Source organism: Typha angustifolia, chromosome 15 (assembly GCF_048772165.1).
Source record: "Typha angustifolia cultivar Huaian chromosome 15, ASM4877216v1, whole genome shotgun sequence".
In the NCBI taxonomy this organism is placed as follows: domain Eukaryota; kingdom Viridiplantae; phylum Streptophyta; class Magnoliopsida; order Poales; family Typhaceae; genus Typha; species Typha angustifolia.
The window spans coordinates 2,296,259-2,315,176 of record NC_133253.1 but is presented as its reverse complement, the minus strand read 5'-3'; the positions used below and the strand labels follow the sequence as shown (position 1 = coordinate 2,315,176).

General features: G+C 36.1%; 1 long non-coding RNA gene across 1 annotated transcript; it reads left to right on the top strand.

Moving 5' to 3' along the window:
• Positions 1 to 178: 178 nt before the first annotated feature.
• Positions 179 to 16,141, top strand: LOC140778947 (uncharacterized). The gene is made up of 2 exons (XR_012107266.1): positions 179 to 457; positions 14,982 to 16,141. It is a non-coding gene; the product is annotated as an uncharacterized lncRNA (long non-coding RNA).
• The last annotated feature ends 2,777 nt before the right edge of the window (positions 16,142 to 18,918 follow it).

The window sequence follows — 18,918 nt, the reverse complement described above, 5'->3', positions numbered from 1 at the left end:
ATGATATTTATATGGTAGGGTGTGAAAGATAAAAAAAATACAAATTTTAGGGTGTGAATAATAATAAACGTAAATATAGGGTGTCTTTCATAAAGTTTCCTCGTAAATGTCGCGTGCGACCGCATAAATAAACTCCAAAGCCCCAACGGTCGCATAGTTTCCCTCTCGTCTCCTCGTAGTTTCTAGTTCGTCCTCCTCTCTTTTCCGTCTTGGTTTCTTGATCGTCTCCAGATATTCTCCTTCTTCTCTATCCTCCCTCCTCTAGGGTTTTCTTGATCTTTGATCCGAGGATGCAATCTTGGAGTCGATCCAGAAGAGGAGCAAGCAAGGCAATGCAAACTCCGTTCTCGTTATCTTGCAACGAGATCGAGGGTTTGCGTTGCGTTGCTGCTCTCTCAGGATAGTTTCCTCGCAATCTCTAGGCTCTTCGAGATCGAGGTTTTGCGTTGCTTTCCAGGTTCGTCTCGGATATCATGTTCTTGACTCTATTCGACAATCTAATTCTTCTTCCGTGATGTAGTTGATGATGTGCAATTCTGTTTCGTTATGTCACAATTTTGATTGGTTACAGTTTCATTGGTGTTGCCGTTTATGATGTGAAATTCTATTTCATTATGTCAAAATTTTGATTTTGGTTCTTGGTTCTGGTTTGTTCTTGTTTGAGTGGACGTGTGGTTTGCCATCTCACGGGAGTAGGCGATGTTGAGCAGGAAATATTAGGAGGAATTAATGTTCCGATTGTTTCTGATTGGATTAGGAATCTTGTTGTGTGGCTCCTTATTGATGCATGACGTAGTTTTGAGTTGAACGAACATTGTTTACTTCCAGTTAGTTTTCTATCTTGAACATTTATGAGGAGAACATTTGAACATATGTAATGATTGAGAAAATTTTTCTGACTCATGTATTAGATTTCCTTCACAGTGGAATTTTGAAAATTATCCAATAATTCTATGATTATGTCAACCTGTCCGAAATAATCAAGAGTTTCCTTCGAAGAAACCTATCTAACTATTAAATATCTCAATTTATCAGGTCTCATCTCCTCTCCAGTTATATTCTTTACTATTTTGTCTTTTTTTCTCTCTTCTTTCATTCTCCTAACTTCTCTTTCTTGAAGTTCTTTCCATTTTTGTTGTGGAACATGAAAATTGTGGGAAATTGCCAATGATGCATAATGGTCATTGATGAAATCCTTTTAGGAATTTAAGAATCTATATTTGAAGCAAACTGATTCATTCTAAACCATGGTGAATTAGATATTGGCTATTATTTTCTGGTTTATAACTTTCTGCCCCACTCAGTGATTTATCACATTCATCACTTCAAGCATTAACTTTGGTAATCTGGATCTATCAAATCATTAACCTAATTATGTCTTCTCTAAACTAGTTTGTTACTATTTTTGTCATATTTGATTCATGACTGTATCCTCCTTAATCTATAGTTCTTTTCCTTGAAATTACTAAATCAATTGCAGTTCTATTTAAATCCGTGACCTGAGCTTTTGTTTACCTATTTGTTCCAGTATCCTTGATTCACCTTGACGAATCTGTAGCAAGACCTCATAAATGATCCCAATCATGCCCTTTTGTTATGCTGATCCCTAAATCAGGCCTTTTTGAGTTTGATTCTATTCTACCTCAAGGGTTTAAGTAGGGAATGAAGAGGGAGGAAGAGAGATATGACAAAGGAAGGAATTGCTAAAGGTTGTAACTTATGGGTTGGTCTTGTTACAACAAGAGAGACAGAAAAGCGGGGTGAGTGAAGGATTTTAAAAGTGGTGTAGACATAAATAAGAAGAGAGAAGGAAGATGGAAGAGATCAAATCCCTGCAATTGCTGGAAATTGTATTTTGGGTAGAGAATGTTGAAAGGAGGCCTAGGATAAACTTGGATTAGAAATTGAATCGATAAGGCGGATATTCTTATTATGAGGAAAGCATTTTCAGTAAAGAAAAGAGTTTGGTAGCCTAGGATTATAGATAGCCAGTTTGTGAATATTGCACCTTTGGGCAAAAGGTGATGAAGCCATGAAGGCTTCTAGATTCAATTAGTAACCTACGGACAAACTTTATGATGAAGTGGTGTTACAGAAGTTTAAAAGAGGACAGTCTGAAAAGATCAGACAGAGTGTCTCTCTGGAATGAAATACTGTGTGCAAGGTTAATTTTTAAGGTTATATGTAGAAAGAAATTAGGGATTGGAGATGAGTTTTTAAAAGGACATAATGTGAATTATTGTGGAGCGAAGATGTGAGAGTAGCAGACAAATGGAAAGATAGGCAACACCAGGATGTTTAGGTATTAAAAATTAGAAGTGGAAAGATTTACTGCAATTTTTATCACAATGGAGGTATGTGAAGAGAGCCAGGGATAAATGTGATTTGAGAAGAAAGGAATATATAAGGTGTGATCTCTCTGAAAATATTAATTGAAGGGGTAGAATATCAGTGTGGCATCCGAGATTATAGATGTCGAAGATACTATTAAAGGTGTGAGATATTTGTTGGGAATAGTTCTATTAATAGATGGATAAAAAAACTTATGTTATAGGAGAAAGTTAACACAGTGATGCTGGAATGTGTAAAAATGAAGATGGGAACATGAAACAAGAATGAGTCATTGTATGGAGAAAGTTTGACAAAATGCAAGAGGATAGAAATAAAATAAGAATAGTTAACATTGGGATTGGGTGAGGTACGACTGAGAACAATTTACAGGAAGAAGATTAAGTGGAGGTGAGATGAATAGCTAACAAGAGATTTGAGCAGAAAATATTTTTGTAAAGTTACTATTGTGAGGAATAGGAGAAATTGTATTTTGTTTGTGAAGGATAGGAAAAATATGCTGGAAGTAGAGAAACAAACTAGTGATACAATCGCTTGATACGGGATGTGGTGTAATATTTGATTCATGACTATGATCCTCTTTAATCTGTTGTTCTTGGCCTTAAATTACTAAATCAATTGCAATTGAATTTTAAATCTTGTGACCTGAACTTCTTTTACCTATTTGTTACTGTATCCTTGATTCATCTGGACAAATCTGTAGCAGGACCTCATAAATGATCCCAATCATGCCTTTTTGTTTATGCTGATCCTTATACCAGGCCTTTTTTACTTCAATTCTACTTTAGCTACAGGGTTGAAGTAGGGAAGGTAGAGGGAGGAAGAGAGACATGGCAAAGGAAGGAATTGCTAAAGGTTGTGACTGTGGGGTGCTCTTGTTACAACAAGAGAGAGAGAAAAAGAAGGGCAAGTGAAGGGTTCAAAGAAGAGAAAAGGAAGATGGAAGAGATTAAATCCCTAAATTACTGCAAATTGTATTTTGGGTAGAGAATGTGGAAAGGAGGCCCTGGATAAACTTGGACTAGAAATTGATCGATAAGGCGGATATTCTTATTACGAGAAAAGCGATTTAACTGAAGAAAAGAGATTGGTAGCCTAGGATTATAGATAGCTAATTCTTTAATACTGCACCTTTTGGGAAAAAGGTGATGAAGGCTTCTAGACTCAAGTAATGAGCTACGGACAAACATTATGACAAAATGGTGTTATAGAAATTTAAAAGAGGACCTTTAATTCCAAAAGGATCAGACAGTCTCTTTGGAATGAAATACTGTTTGAAGGTTAGTTTTCAAAGTTTATGTATTTTTAAAGGGACATGAAGTGAATTATTGTGGAGCGAAGACGTGAGAGTAGCAGACATATGGGGAGATAGGCAATACCAGTTGAAGTAAAGGATTTTTATGGATGAAAAATTAGAAGAGGAAAAATTTACTGTGGTTTAGTCGCTAAGAAGGTAAGTGAAGGGGCAGGGATAAATGTGATTTGGGAAGAAAGGAATATATAAGGTCTTGTCTCTCTGAAAATTCTAATCGAAGGGGTAGAATATCAGTGGGGCTTTCGAGATTATAGATGTTGAAGATAAAGGTGTGAGATATTTGTTGGGAATAATTCTATTAATAATTGGATTAGGGAGAAAGTTAACACAGTGGTGCTGGATTGTGTAAAAAGGAAGATGGGAACATGAAACAAGAATGAGTCATTGTATGGAGAAAGTTTGACAAATGCAAGAGGATAGAAATAAAATAAGAATAGTTAACATTGGGATTGGGTGAGGTCCAACTGAGAACAATTTACAGGAAGAAGATAAAGTGGAGGTTAAGGTGAAGAATTGATATAACTACCAAGAGATTTGAGCAGAAAATATTTCTATATACTATTGGGAGGAATAGGAGAATCATATTTTTTTTTCATGAAGGATGGGAAAGATATGCTGGAAGTGGAGAAACAAACTAGTGATACTATTGCTTGATGGGGGATGTGATATAATGTATAGTTTCAGCAGATAACTTAGAGAAGAGCTGATCTTTTTTATTGAACAAGAATTGACAATCAAGTAATCATGTCATGGATGGTAAGAAAATGATTCAACCCTTTTGTTCTGATCAGGAAAATCTGAAATGGCTAAAGGGATGTGGAGGAATTGAAAAGATTCATATTATGACTATTATATCTGTATGAAATTAATTCTGATCATTGAGTATTTAATCCATTGGATAACCTGCTCATATCAATTCAGATCTGGGTATTTATCTTGTCTGATGTTCTTCTAGTTTGATCTATTATTTGTCTTGTGATTTTTTTCCCCCGTTGGCTACCAAAGATCTTTCTAGACACTGAACATGAATTTGTTCATCCACTGAACTTTTGGAAGCTCAATATATGTGTATGCACTACATGTTCGTGGTCAAGTCTTCGGTCATTTTTCTTTGGACATTCCCTTGAAATAGGAAATATGACATCTTTTTAGATTGAAGCTTTAATTTTGGAAATAAACAAACTTCTGGCCTGACTTTTGAATCCTGATGAAATGATCAAAGATCTTTCTTAAGGAAAGTATCTTTTATTAAGTTATTCAAATATGGTTTTTTTTAATCTTGTATCGAGGATCAGTTTTTGACAACAATCTGATCTGAACTACATCTTTAACTATAGGATTGTTATGTAAACCTTGGTGAATTCGATATAGGCTATTTTTTTTTCTGTTTTATATCTTTCTGCCTATTCAGTGTTTTTTCCATTCATCACATCAAGTTCTAACTCTGTGTAATCTGGATCCGTCAAATCATTAACCTAATTATGTCTGCTCTATACTAATTTGTTACTATTTTTGTCATATTTGATTCATGATTATGATCCTCTTTAATCTGTTATTCTTGGCCTTCAATTACTAAATCAATTGCAATTCTATTTAAATCTTGTGACCTGAACTTCTTTTACCTGTTTGTTCCTGTGTCCTCGATTCATCTCAATGAAGCTCTAGCAAGACATAAATGATCCCGATCAGGCCCTTTTTTTAATGCTGATCCTTATACCAGGCCTTTTTGACTTTGATTCTGCTCTCGCTCAAGGGTTTAAGTAGGGAAGGTAGAGGGATGACGAGAGACATGGCAAAGGAAGGAATTGCTAAAGGGTTGTGGCTGTAGATGGTCTTGTTACAACAAGAGAGACAGAAAAAGTGGGGTGAGTGAAGGGTTCTAAAGGTGGTGTAGACACAAACAAGGAGAGAGAAGGAAGATGGAAGAGATCAAATCCCTAAATTGCTGGAAGTAGTATTTTGGGTGGAGAATGTTGAAAAGAGACATAGGATGAACTTGGTTTAGAAATTGAATCGTTAAGGCGGACAATCTTATTACAAGAAAAGCAATTTAAGTGAAGAAAAGGGTTTGGTAACCTAGGATTATAGATAGCTAATTCCTGAATACTGCATCTTTTGGCAAAAAGGTGATGAAGGCTTCTAAATACAATTAATGATCTATGGACAGACATTATGATGAAATGGCGTTATAGAAACTTAATAAAGGACCTTTAAGTTTGAAAAGATCAGACAGAGTGTCTCTCTGGAATGAAATATTGCGTGCAAGGTTACATTTCAAGGTTATATGTAAAAACAAATTTGGGATTGAAGATGAATCTTAAAAAGATATGAAGTTTGTGGATCGAAGATGTGAAAATAGTAGACAAGGTCCAAAAAATTGGGATCGAGATTGAGATATGCCTACCGAAAAAACTATACATATTGGCCAGATTGTATCAGCCACCCGGATCGAATTGGGTTATTTTTAGTTACATAAAAATCTAAATATTATTAAAAATGCAGTAAAATTTCTAAAATTTTTAAAAAAGGAAAAAAAATAGAAAATAATAATTACTTACATATTAAGCCTAAAAACTAAAACAATTATTAACTTAAAATTGCTGCTACGAAGGAGAGAGGGTGATGTGATTTAGACCAGACTAAGCCATCTTGTGTATGGATAAGACCAGCGAATCCATTTTATGTTTTAATTTCTTAGGTTTTTTGATAAACTAGATTTTCTAGCTCGTGCATTTGAACGCAAAGAAAGAGCGTTTGAACGTGCTGTTTGAATGCTTGTATCGTGTTTGCACATATAGAGACATTGTTTTAACTGTTTGAAAGCAAAGAAAAGACGTTCTAAAGCACCGTTCGAACGTCTGTATCGCGTTCTCACATGCAGAGATACTATTTTGACCGTTCGAACGATACCGGATGAGAAAGCTTATATTAGATCTAGTTTCTTCAAGTTATTTGGTGGATAGGCTAGCCTATAAATATATGGAAGGCAGCTTTATTAGGATTTTTTCGAATGAATTACTGAGTTAACTTATCTTCTTTCCATAAATCTAAATCTTCTCCCTCCTTGCTCAAACTCTAGTCGCGTGCCACTTCGTTGCTGGTTACCCCTAGCCTCCTTCAACTGTCGGACTCTCCCTATTTCTTGGGATACCGACCATTTTATTCCCCCTTTTTCTTCACCTAATAGCACCTTGTGCAAACCTTACCTAAAACCTATGTACACTCTATCTCCACCTTCATCACCACCAACGTCATCAACACCTCCACCGTAACTTTACCTATTTTCGCCCTAGTTATAGACCGAATCTATGAAGGGCATAAATACCAAAAATGTAGATCAGGAAGATACGGAATAAACCTAATTAGTTTCGTAATTTTTTTATTACGAGATAATATCTGGCGAGACTGTGAGGAATTGGTGCCCAATAAAGGAGGCCCAATTGACATGAAGAAGGCGTCCGTGCGAGAACTGTTCACCTCAACTTTTCACAATTTAACGGAGGCGATCCGCTCGATTGGGTATATCAATAATTTTTTGAGTACCTAATGCACAGAAGGTGTTATTGGCATCATTCCACCTCGAAGAGACCGCCATCTGTTGGTACCAAGCGATGAATTGAGCTCAGCCCTACTGGACATGGGAAGAATTAGCCAACGCCATTTTCATTCGGTTTGGACATTTCGGATATGAAGACTTTCAAGCCGCCCTCACCGAGCTGACCCAAAAGACTATGGTGAGGGCCTATCAAGAGAAGTTCGAACATGTGAGCAATCGAGTTTAGAGCAGGATAGATTCTCAACTCAAGAGCATGTTGGTTAGCGGCTTTCAACGGGACATACAAGCGGAAGTAAAAGCCGCTCAACCAGCCACTTTGCTTGAGGCTTTTGCCACAGCTCAAGTTATGGAAGAGAAGCATAGAGAGCTTTGGATGACAACAAAAGGGGGTTGGAGCACCACGGAGGCTAGAGGAGTACCTTGGCAAACCGCAACCATACACCTAGTGCTGACGGGTCTGCCAAGGACAACGGGTACAAGGTCATTTTTACGGCCACAACCAGAGGTGAGGGGACCTCCTCGAGCCGCCATGAGAAGACAAACACAAGCTCATGTTGAAGAAAAAAGAGCAAACGTGTTGTGCTTCTATTGTGATGAGAAATTCACCTTGGGCACAAGTGTGCTCGACCAGCAGCCATGGTGACGATATTAAACGAAATCGAATATGTGGAAGGTGAACTAGTGGAGGATGAACCGGGGGACCTTATTGAAGACTAAGAGCCTTTGGAGATCAATGACGAGATCCATGTTGAGATCTCCATGCGTGCCTACAATGGCGCTAATGCGCTAAGGCCGCTTAGGGTCAACGATACTGTGAAGAATTAAACTGTGCGGATCCTCATTAACACTAAGAGTACCCACAACTTCATGGACGAGCGTGTGGTGAAGATGATAGGCATTGCTATAAAGGCTACATTTGGGTTTGATGTGGCACTTGGAGACAGCACAACGCTTCGGGCAGATGGCGTATGCCAGGAAGTTCTTTTGAAGATTCAAGGCAATTCCTTTATTTTAGATCTTCATCCCCTAGCCGTATGAAGGGCTGACATTGTATTAGGAACCCAATGGTTGCAAAGTTTGTGTCTGGTGACATTCGACTTTTCATAAATGTGAATGAATTTCAAGCAATGTGGCAGACGAGTGCAGTTAGATGGATTTCCAAGTTTTATCGATCAGGCTAGTAGATCAAAAGTTGTGAAGGAAACAATGACCGAAGGTCAGAAAGTGACGGGATGGACCTGAATTATGTGGTTAGGGTTATAGGAGATGATGTGATGGCTATAGTGGATGGGTTAGTAATTTTAACAAGATTGAGGTGGGAGAAGGGAGCTTCTAGCTATGGTTGGTCACTGGAGTGAGAAGGGAGAAGCGATGAAGGATTAACCTTGCCCATAGACGAGAGCTTGGGTTGGATACCGAGGGGGAGGAAGGAGAAGGGAGAAGTTGGCTTAAGTCTAGATGCAAAACAAGTTCCAATAATCAATATTTCCAAGTTTGCTGTTTTTCCACATATCTAGAGGCTAGCTAAATATTCAAAAATCCTAAACAAATTCTATTATGAGTCAACTTATCAGTCGCGCGTTCGAATGCCCCTTTCCCCCTCCGATCGTATTTGAACGCTCAAAAACAGTGCTCTGGATGTGCAGACGCGAATCAGGTGTTTGGACAGTAAAAAACCGTACTCTGTATGAGTGAACTCAAATCAGGTATTCGAACGCACCTGCCAGAAGTCACGTTCGAACGTACCTACCAAAAGTCATCTTATTTTCCCAAAACATAAATAGAAATAATATAATTTCTTCTCTTGGCCGTCGGCACAGCTCTCCCCACCTCCAACTAAGCTACCTTCTTCCATTGGCAAAGTTCTCTACCAGCTTCTAGCCCTTTCTTCCCTCCTTAATCTCCTCCTCAATCTCTATTCCCTACTCGCATATCAACTTTTGCACTAATCCAGCCATTAAGGGCAGCAAGTGTGCAATCCGAACCAAGTAGATCTAGTTTGGACCTTAATTCCACAGTTCTGTCTCAATGACCTTTGTCTACTGATTTGATGATATCTTAAGATCTAGCAATTCAAATATCAATATATTGGATTTGTTGAAAAGCTATCTTTCAAAGCTACAACATAATTAAATTTATGTTAATCCAATGGTTAGATATATCGAAAAATTTCTCGAAAGTTCCGTGCAAATCTGTCCATGACCTGCACCTTGTTACAAATTCATCTCCTTCAAGGGTGATTTTAACACTACTACTAGACTGAAGGCAAGTGCGGGTATCAACCAAACCTGAGTTGTGGGTTATCTTAATTCGCCACTTCCACGACACTCCTATGGCGGGACATGAAGGAACATTCAAGACCTTTAAGAGGTTGACTCAAAATTATGTATGGGTTGGAGTGAGAAAAGTACTAGATTATATCCGAGCTTGCGAAGTCTTTTGTGTGCCACGGCAGACTTGACCAAACCAGTAGGGCTACTGCAAGCGCTGTCCATTTCGGACCAGATTTGGAAAGATACGGTGATGGATTTCATTAAAAGACTATCCCAGGTTAAAGGACATTCGGTGATAATGGTGGTGGTCGATAGATTGATAAAGAGTGTGTACTTTAGCTTTAGCGCACCCATACACCACAAAGAAGGTAGCATAAATTTTTTGTGAAGGAAATAGCCCAGTTGCATGGCTCATGCCAAGATCTATAGTTTCAGACCGTGACCCGATCTTCATGAGCCACTTTTGGCAAGAGTATTTCAAGCAGCAAGGGACTGAACTCAAAACGAGCTCGACATACTATTCTCAAACCAACGGTCAATTCGAAGTAGTTAATTGTTGACTTGAGCAATATTTGCGGTGTTTCGCTGGAGAGCAATCCAAGAGATGGTTAACTTATCTTTTTGGGCTGAGTACTCATACAACATGGCTCATCAATCGCCATTGAGATGACACCTTTCGAGGCGGTCTATGGGCGCGCGCCTCCCTCATTGTGGTCCTATGACTGACTGAGCCCACCGAACCGCTCCGACATAAATGAGGTGCTACCAGAACGAGATAAAGTACTCAAGTGGCTCAAGTTTCACCTAGCAGTGACACATAATTGAATGAAGCAAATGTATGACCACAAGTACCGAGATCAAAGCTACGAAGTGGATGATTGGGTTTATGTTTGGCTTTAACTATATCGGCAAGTCTTGATACAACCTAATCAAAACCAAAAATTAGCCTATCATTTCTTTGGTCCATTCCAAATTCAAGAGAAAGTAGGAGCTATAGCATATAAGCTAGACTTGTCTTGTCTCGAGTTCACTTGGTTGTATCTAGCTTGAGAGCACGGATTGGATCAATTAAGCTTACTATGGCAGAGTTACCCTAGCCCGAATTAGAGGTGATCGAGCTTACACTTGAGAAGATCTTAGCAAGAAGAAGGGTCATATGTAAAAATGATTAGTTAGAGAAGTTGCTGGAGAGTTTGGCAAGTCAAACACAGGATCGAGCCACATGGGAACTCGAGGCGATATATGATAGACCGTTGCCCTAGATTTACACTTTGAGAACAAAGTGAGCGGAAGCATAGTGGAGTGATGTGATTTGGACTATATTGAGTCATCTCGTGCGTGGATACGACTTGTGAATTCATTTCATATTTTAATTTCTAAATTTTTTTGATAAATAAGATTTTCTAGCTAGTGCATTGGAATGCAAGGAAAGAGCGTTCGAACGTGTTCAAATGCCTGCATCATGTTTGAACGTGTCGTTCAAACGCCTGCATCGTATTCGCATATATAAAGACACTATTTTGGCTGTTTGAATGCAAAGAAAAGGCGTTCAAACATGTCATTCAAATGCTTTCATCATGTTTGCATATATATAGACACTTTTTTAGCCGTCCGAACGCTCCGAGAGACCGTTCGAATGCACCCCACGAGAAAACTTGTATTATATCTAGTTTCTTAAGTTGTTTGGTAGATATGCTTGCCTCTAAATATGTGGAAGGCAACCTAACTAGAGTTTTATCGAATGAATCATTGAGTTAACCTATCTTCTCCCTCCTTGCTCAAACTCTGGCTGCATGCCACCTCGTCTTTGGTTTCCTTTAGCTTCCTTCGATTGTCGGACCCTTTCTCTTTCTTGTTCTCCCTCTTCTTTCACCCAACAACATTTCATACAAACCCTACCTAAAACCCACGTCAACCTCATTTCCACCTTCATCACCACCACCCATTATCAACACCTTTACCGTAACTTTGCCTATTTTTGCATTAATTACAGACCGAATTTGCAAAGGGCATAAATACCAAAACGTAGGTTAAGAAGATACAGAATGAATCCATCTAGTTTTGTAATTTTCTGATTACAAGAAAATATATGATGAATATTCTCGTCTAATCACAGACTGTGAAAGGATTATCAATTCATTGCTGAAACAGAAGTTAATGTGCATATCTGGTATTGTAATTTGATAACTTGGAAGCCACAGATGAGCGATCAGAGAAGAAAATTGATTTGTGGGCTGCCAAACTGTTCATCTCATCCAATGCTAATTCCCCGAAATATGATGATGATTTTATTGTAGTGAAATAGGTGTTAGATGATGAAGTGCTCGCATGGCTAAGAATGATGGAAGGACAAGCTGACAAAGTCCACCATGGGGAACCTCTTTAGAGGATCAAAAATGTTCAAGAGGAAGGGGAATTAGTATGATTGCATAAGGCAGAAATAGGCCAAATTACTGACTAAAGCCGAATGGTTTTTAGACATTTAAAAAAGGAAATTCAGCCTTGGTTTGATACCCTTAAAGAGTTACAAGATGATAACAAGAAGAGATGGATGGACTGAGAGGGTGATCTAGTAGCACATGCAGCTAGAGCAAGAACACTTCAAGAATGAAGGTCGAAGGATGGTCTCGGCAATTTGAGTTCCAATAATCTTTTAAAGTATCTTGTAGAAGTTTATCATCTGTTTGATTAATTAGAAATAATCATGGGTTTTGTTTTGGAATTACTTAGGAGTTAGGAAGATATTGCAGAAAATGCCGACATATAAGTGAAATAGTAGAAAGGAATGTATAGTGTTTGGCTGAATTTGAAAGAGGAAGGGGGTCATAGGAATATTACAAAGTAGTTTGGGAGAGTATATCAATTAAATAAGTTGATGAGAAAGTCTTGGAGTGCTAGAGCTGTCGAGACAATGGGTCAGATCTACTTCCAGCGCCTGAGGAGCAGGGGTTAATTGTTTTCTTCTAGACATTACTTCTGTGCCTCATGGAGTTTCCAGAAAGGCCTACACCCTTGAGACTTACAATTAATTGGAGCTCCCATTCCCTCAAAATGTCAAAATTGCCAATCTGATCATATCTTCTCCGAATACCAGTTTGCTGCTACTTATCGGCCATGAAATTTCAAATGGACTGCAGTTCTATGTTGAGTGTTTTGATCTGGATTATTGACTTCTCTTTTCTCCTGGATCCTTGATTTTATCCTAACGTGATTGAGCTTCATCGTGATCTTTCCATGAAATATATTAGACAATAGCATAATTTTTCACTTTCTCGACTGTGATCTTCAGATGATATTTCCATGAAATATACATGCTTTAATCCTAACCTAATTTTGAATTGCCTTGACCTTTGTTGAAGCATATCCGGTATATATTTAATCTATTAGACTTTTTCTTTGTTAATCTTAATAGTCATAATGTTTTTGTCAAAGCAATGACGACTGTTATGATCTAAAATCTAGTTTTATGATAGTTTCTTAGGAATCTTCATTGTGATTTTATCCCATAAATCAAACATTATTTCCTAACTCTAAAACTTTGAATTTTTCTTTACTTCTGTTTTGGGATATTCCCGCCTTTTCTTTTGATCTGAATCTTTACCTTTATATGTTACCACAAATCAAGGATGAGTGTCACAAACTTCATAATAAGTTACTTGTGAAACCTCTAAGCAACTTTATTTTATAAATCATTACTCAATTTATGAAATCCATTACCTTGATGTTCTTTTGACTTTTGTGTATACATAAGAACTTGATATTTGATTGTTATTCTGTTCTATTACTTGTTGATCCCAATCTAGTTTTCAATTATTTTTAATTATCAATCTGTCTTATTAAAATTCAAATCTATAGTTTTGACTTCTGTCAGATCTTAAAATTTGAATTTCTTTTTCATCTTTATTTCAATTACATTCAGGATACGAGTATCATGAGAGTTTTTCATAATTTGTATTATACCATTGGTTATCATCGTGTGACTGCCCCATTTGCCAAGTGAAGTCCTAAATCTTGATATTCCGAAAACAACTTTTATTCTGTACTATCATGAGTCTGGATATGCTGATAATTTCTGACATTGTGCTGATCTCTCTTGAATCTATAAACCTTAAAGTTACTATTTGCTTTACTAATATCATTTTTTAATAGTAGCTTATATCTTGACTTGGTTTTCTGCCATATTTTCTTTGATAATAACAAGTTCATCCTTTTGTGGCCAAAAAACAACCATAAATAGGAAATTCTTTGACAGCTAAGATTCAAATTTGGAAATAAACAATTCCTATCTCGGTTTGTAACACTTGTCAAATGAGATTACGTTGGAATTTCCTATCCTTCTCAATATAATCTAGATTTGATTGCTTATCTTTTTCTATTATATGTGTTTCCTATCCAAATTTCAAATGTGATCTCTCATAGTTTATCCAAACTTAATCAATCTCTCTAGTTTATTTGAGCTAATAACATCCTCCTCGTATGCGCCCGCCTTCTATACATTGTATGTGAATAAATAAAAGATAATAAAATGTGCTGCTCTAAACCTTTAGAAAACTAAACTTTAATATTATGTTAGATAATTAGTTGACTTAAATTTAAGTTTTAAATCGTTAGGTAAATGATAATATATATCATATTTTTAGCATACTGCAATATTTTGGCGATAAAACTTAAACATTTTGCATCTAACATGAAACATTGACCTTATCACTAGTTTTCTTTAGGTTCGATGAATTGACAATTGACGTCAGCCTCTTTGGTTATTATATTTAGAAGGACTAGATTTCGAATAGACTGGTTTGATCAAAATCTCAACAGAAAGATATCTTCCACAAGTAGATGGAAGTGTGGAGGCTCTGAGATAAGAAAAGATAAGAATAGGATAAAGGTGGAAATTTATTTGGAATAAATAAGGGTGTTATTCTTATTTCTCTTTTAGTGTTTGATTAGAAAAATAAAAGAGATTTTTACATAATTGTCATTGAAAAATTTTAAAATGTTATAATTGTCTTACATTCTTTAAAATATTATAATTAGCACCGAAATTAGTTAAATCTGACTAAATAATTAAAACACAATTTAGATTAAAAAGACCATTTTATCTTTGCATTTATTAGTCAAATTAGTTAAAAGCTATCGAATATTATACCACAGTACATTGAAATATATCTTTTTATGTGAGATAAAATTATTGATAAATATTTTACACACTAAAGGTTAAAAAATAAACTTACAAAAATAGAGAGGGTATTCTAGTTATATATGTTCTTATAAATTTAATTATAATTTATTAGGAATTTTATGTTAAAAACTAATCATAGCGACAATTTGATTGAGTGAAAAGATTTTAAAGAATGTTGTGGCAATTAAAAATCTCAAAGTAAAAATAAGATAGAAGAAGTTAGGGGGGGGGGGCAAGAAACGTTTAATAAGGTCGAGTTGTCACGGCTTTATTTCTAATCCCACAAATTTCATGCCGGATGTCAAACAGGGATAGGCAAAAGTGTTCGGAATTGTGTCCTGATCTCTTCAATGGCTTTTACCTGCATGTCATGTGTAATAGGAGCTTTTCATTTCCAAGATAGTTAGCAAAATAATTTGTAAAATGGGAGAGTGGTAAACCTTTTTGGAAGAAGGCATAGTTATCTGGGAAAACTGCTGATGGAGAAAGCCAGTCGCTTTATTTTGGAGTGTTTCTTTAAGACATTTTGTAGTGGCGTACAAGGGACGATGGGAAAATCGTTTTTCTACATATCTCCATGGATCGTGTCAGTAAAATAGAAGAGTGACTGAAAATTTTGGACCATTGTTTCGTCCTGAACACCAAATTGAGCCACCGAATGACAGTATCTTGAAAGAGCCAGTGATCAGAAACTTTCTTACGAGCCTACTGGACATAATTTACAATTGACTGGATCAGCACGAGTAAAAGACAATTTAGATAATAAACCTGAAGACGTCAAATGCAGAGGACAGAGATCAGCAGGTACGTTAGACAAACCTTATCATGAAGAAGCCTATGAGTGGCTATTCTCGAACGAGGCTTGATAAGTTTTACAGCTCCACCATGCAAAACTTTACAACTAATTTAGAGGTCCAAGAAAACCTTATCCAAATCTAACAGGATAATACTGTTGACACCTGGTGTCTTCTCCTCCTGATTTGCATAAAGCTGGCCTCCGCAGCGAAGTTACTCGGTTGTAAGAGAGATAGATCGAAGAGGCAAATGGACACCAAGAGACAGCAGATGGGGAGAAATCTAGCTGTATTAGAAACAAATATAGATAGGAAATGCTCCCCAGCGGAAGAGCACCCTAAGGTAGTCCAAGCTCAAGAGCCTGCTAAAGGAAAGAGAGTTCCACTTTGGTGCAGTGGAGGAGAAGTGGCCAAGGTTGTGCATGCAGAGCCATGGAGCCCAGGGGCTAGGAACGAGCAGGAGATGCTTAGCTTCCATCTCCATAGGTTTTAGCTTTGTGTGTATGTATCCCTCCAACTAAAGCCTGTTTTGCCAGTTTTTCTACTCTTCACTGTTTAAATGCGCTGCTTCACTGGGAGCAGCAATTTGAATGTGGTTGGGCATTTGGAAACTATATGTGTAGCATTTAAACCTGCGAATACTAATACTGATCTTCCATTGAGAGGTTTATAATATACGGATGAATTAGATTGTCAGCTGCATGTCGCACGAGATTGAATCTTTAAAAGTGGGCTCTGATATCAATTTGGTGGGTATGAAGTTCACTAAGAAATGAAAAAGATCATGTATTCTCTTATCATTTGCGATTGTGCTCTCTAAGAAAACAGAGCGAAAATGTATAGCCGTTACTACCCTAGTACTCGATTAATCAGTGTTCATCAAGCATAATCGCCCACATTCATATAGCCAACTGTCCCTCAAAAGTAAATGTACAAAATGATATAGTAACTAAATAATATTTTTACTTTATTTTAAATATATAAATTTAATATTTTTTCTTATTTTATTTCATACAATTTTTTAAAATTATTTATTAATAACCTAAATAGTGCGGGATTATAATCCTATATACTCGCGTAGTGTGGGGTACTATCTAGCATAACTGAGTGCAGAGTTGTAACTCCATATACTCATATAATGCAGAGAAATTTTAAATTATTATTTCCTCCCGACTCAATGGTATTTTTGTCATTTGTTTAAAATATCACTAATTTTTAATACTTTCGTATCAACTTTATGTCACATCAAATATTAGTATTACTCCTTATATTAATATAGAATTATTATTATAATAATTTATACTAGCATCAATTCTTTTTTTTAATATTAAAAATTAAAATAGTTATACTTATTCCACCTTATTACACAACAAGTGAACACCACCTTAATTACTACCTCAGCTATGTGATGTCCCGCTGAGCATACAGCCAAGGGAGATAGCACCCTTCCCTACTAAATGAAGACACGAAGGTGGCAGACATTGCCATCCAGCTGGGCTGGTTGCAAGGAAGTTGAATGGTTGGATGTTGCTTGTGGAGTGGGACTCAACTCCTGCTGCCTTGGTCATCCTAGCTAGAGGCCTGGGCAGTCAGATCGGCCTCAGGATTGCTAAGGACTATAAGCTCAGGCTTTTGCTAAGAACTATATAACAAGTGGTTGTGGAGTCTGACTCACTTGAGCCGGTGAAAATCCTGCGTAAAGAAACTAGTTGTCCATGGCATATTAAGTCTGACGTCTCAAAATGTTTTGTCTCTTGCTTCTCTTTTTGATGCTGTAAAGTTTACACGTCTATATAGGAGAAGAATATCTTGCTGCTGACTGGCCATCAAATAGGATAGAGTTTCCTCCCAGTGTTTTATTTGGGGAATGAGTGACCTAATTCCCTTTAATCTATTACAATTAATTAGTAATTTTTATACTTCTTTGGTCAGTTTAAACTGAAGTGGCCGGAACTGAACAAGTGGTGTAATCCCTTCCCATATTCTGAATTCTAAGCTTTTCTTGGTAGCAATCCTCTCAACAACTAAGAGATCCAGCGCCCAGGGGGGTTAGTTATTCCATTATCTCCGCCTTACGCGGACCTAAAGGAGAGTACCTAAGGCGTATTAGTGGTTGATTTGATTTGAAATTGGATTTATTTCGACCTCCGCTAAGCCACTAATCACACAGCTAAGTAAAGACAGCTAGCTCATCAAAGAGTTGTTCTGCCCAAAGCCCACCCTTGTAGCTCCAATAGAGGCCGCTTACCTTTTTCTCCGACAGAGTGATTAGTCACATACCACACTCTCCTCCTATCTTCTCATCCTCCTGTTAGAGCCTTCGCTAATCGCTGCTCCCTCCAACTTGTCAAATGAGCAAGTGCAAGATGATAGTTTTACCATGTCAAAAGGGGGATCAAGTGGTCATAACTTGAAGATAAGGGATTAAGCCCAAGGATGTTTGACTTAGATTAGGGACCGGATTGGGTTAGATTAGGGCACTAGGCTATGTAAAATTTCTTATGCCTTGCTCACATTTAGAATAGGAAGTAATATGAATAGCAAAATCTAATTTGTAATTCCTAAAATGATAGTTTTATTCTACGAATAATTATTCCTATGTTTACTTGTATCTTAGAATAAAAATGTAATGATTATGTTTGATGTGATATAACGAAGATAAAAAAAATTTATTAAAATGCCCTTCGATTTGATTTAAAGTAGATTGATGGTATAGATAGTAAATAAATTAGTATATTTTATGTAGTATGCAATACTAGAGTAATGCATTACATATGCAATATAAAGAGATATATAGAAATAGATATGCAATGATTGAATACAATGATAGGAAGATAAATATGTAATATAATTCAATTTAAATATATTTTAATTTTATAAAAATATTAATTTATTGATATTTATATTTTTTTTACATTTAATCCTACATATTGTATAGTAAAAAAATACTATTAATAATATTTTAAATATTATTATATTTTATAATGTTTAAATATTATTATATATAGTAAAAAATAATAAAATTTTATTTTATATGGAACATATATTTATCAATAATCTTTGCAAAATGAGATTATTAATAATATTAAAATATTTACACTTTCATATGTTTCACTTTAGCTTAAAACATGAGATTATTAATTATATCATATTCATTTTTTCCCAAATTTATAATTTTATTATTTAAAAAAGATTTAATTTGGTTAATACGTAGTTTAAGTAGTAAGTATATTATTTTATCTCTGAGTTAATATTTAATTCAATAAAATAGTAGTTTATTAATATTATATTTTACATGGAAAATATATTTTTAATGATCTTTCCAAAATGAGATTATTAATAATATTAAAATATTTACACTTTTATATATTTTATTTTAGCGTAAAAACATGAGATTACTAATAATATTATATTACTTTTTTACAAAATTTCTTATGTTATCATTTTAAAGA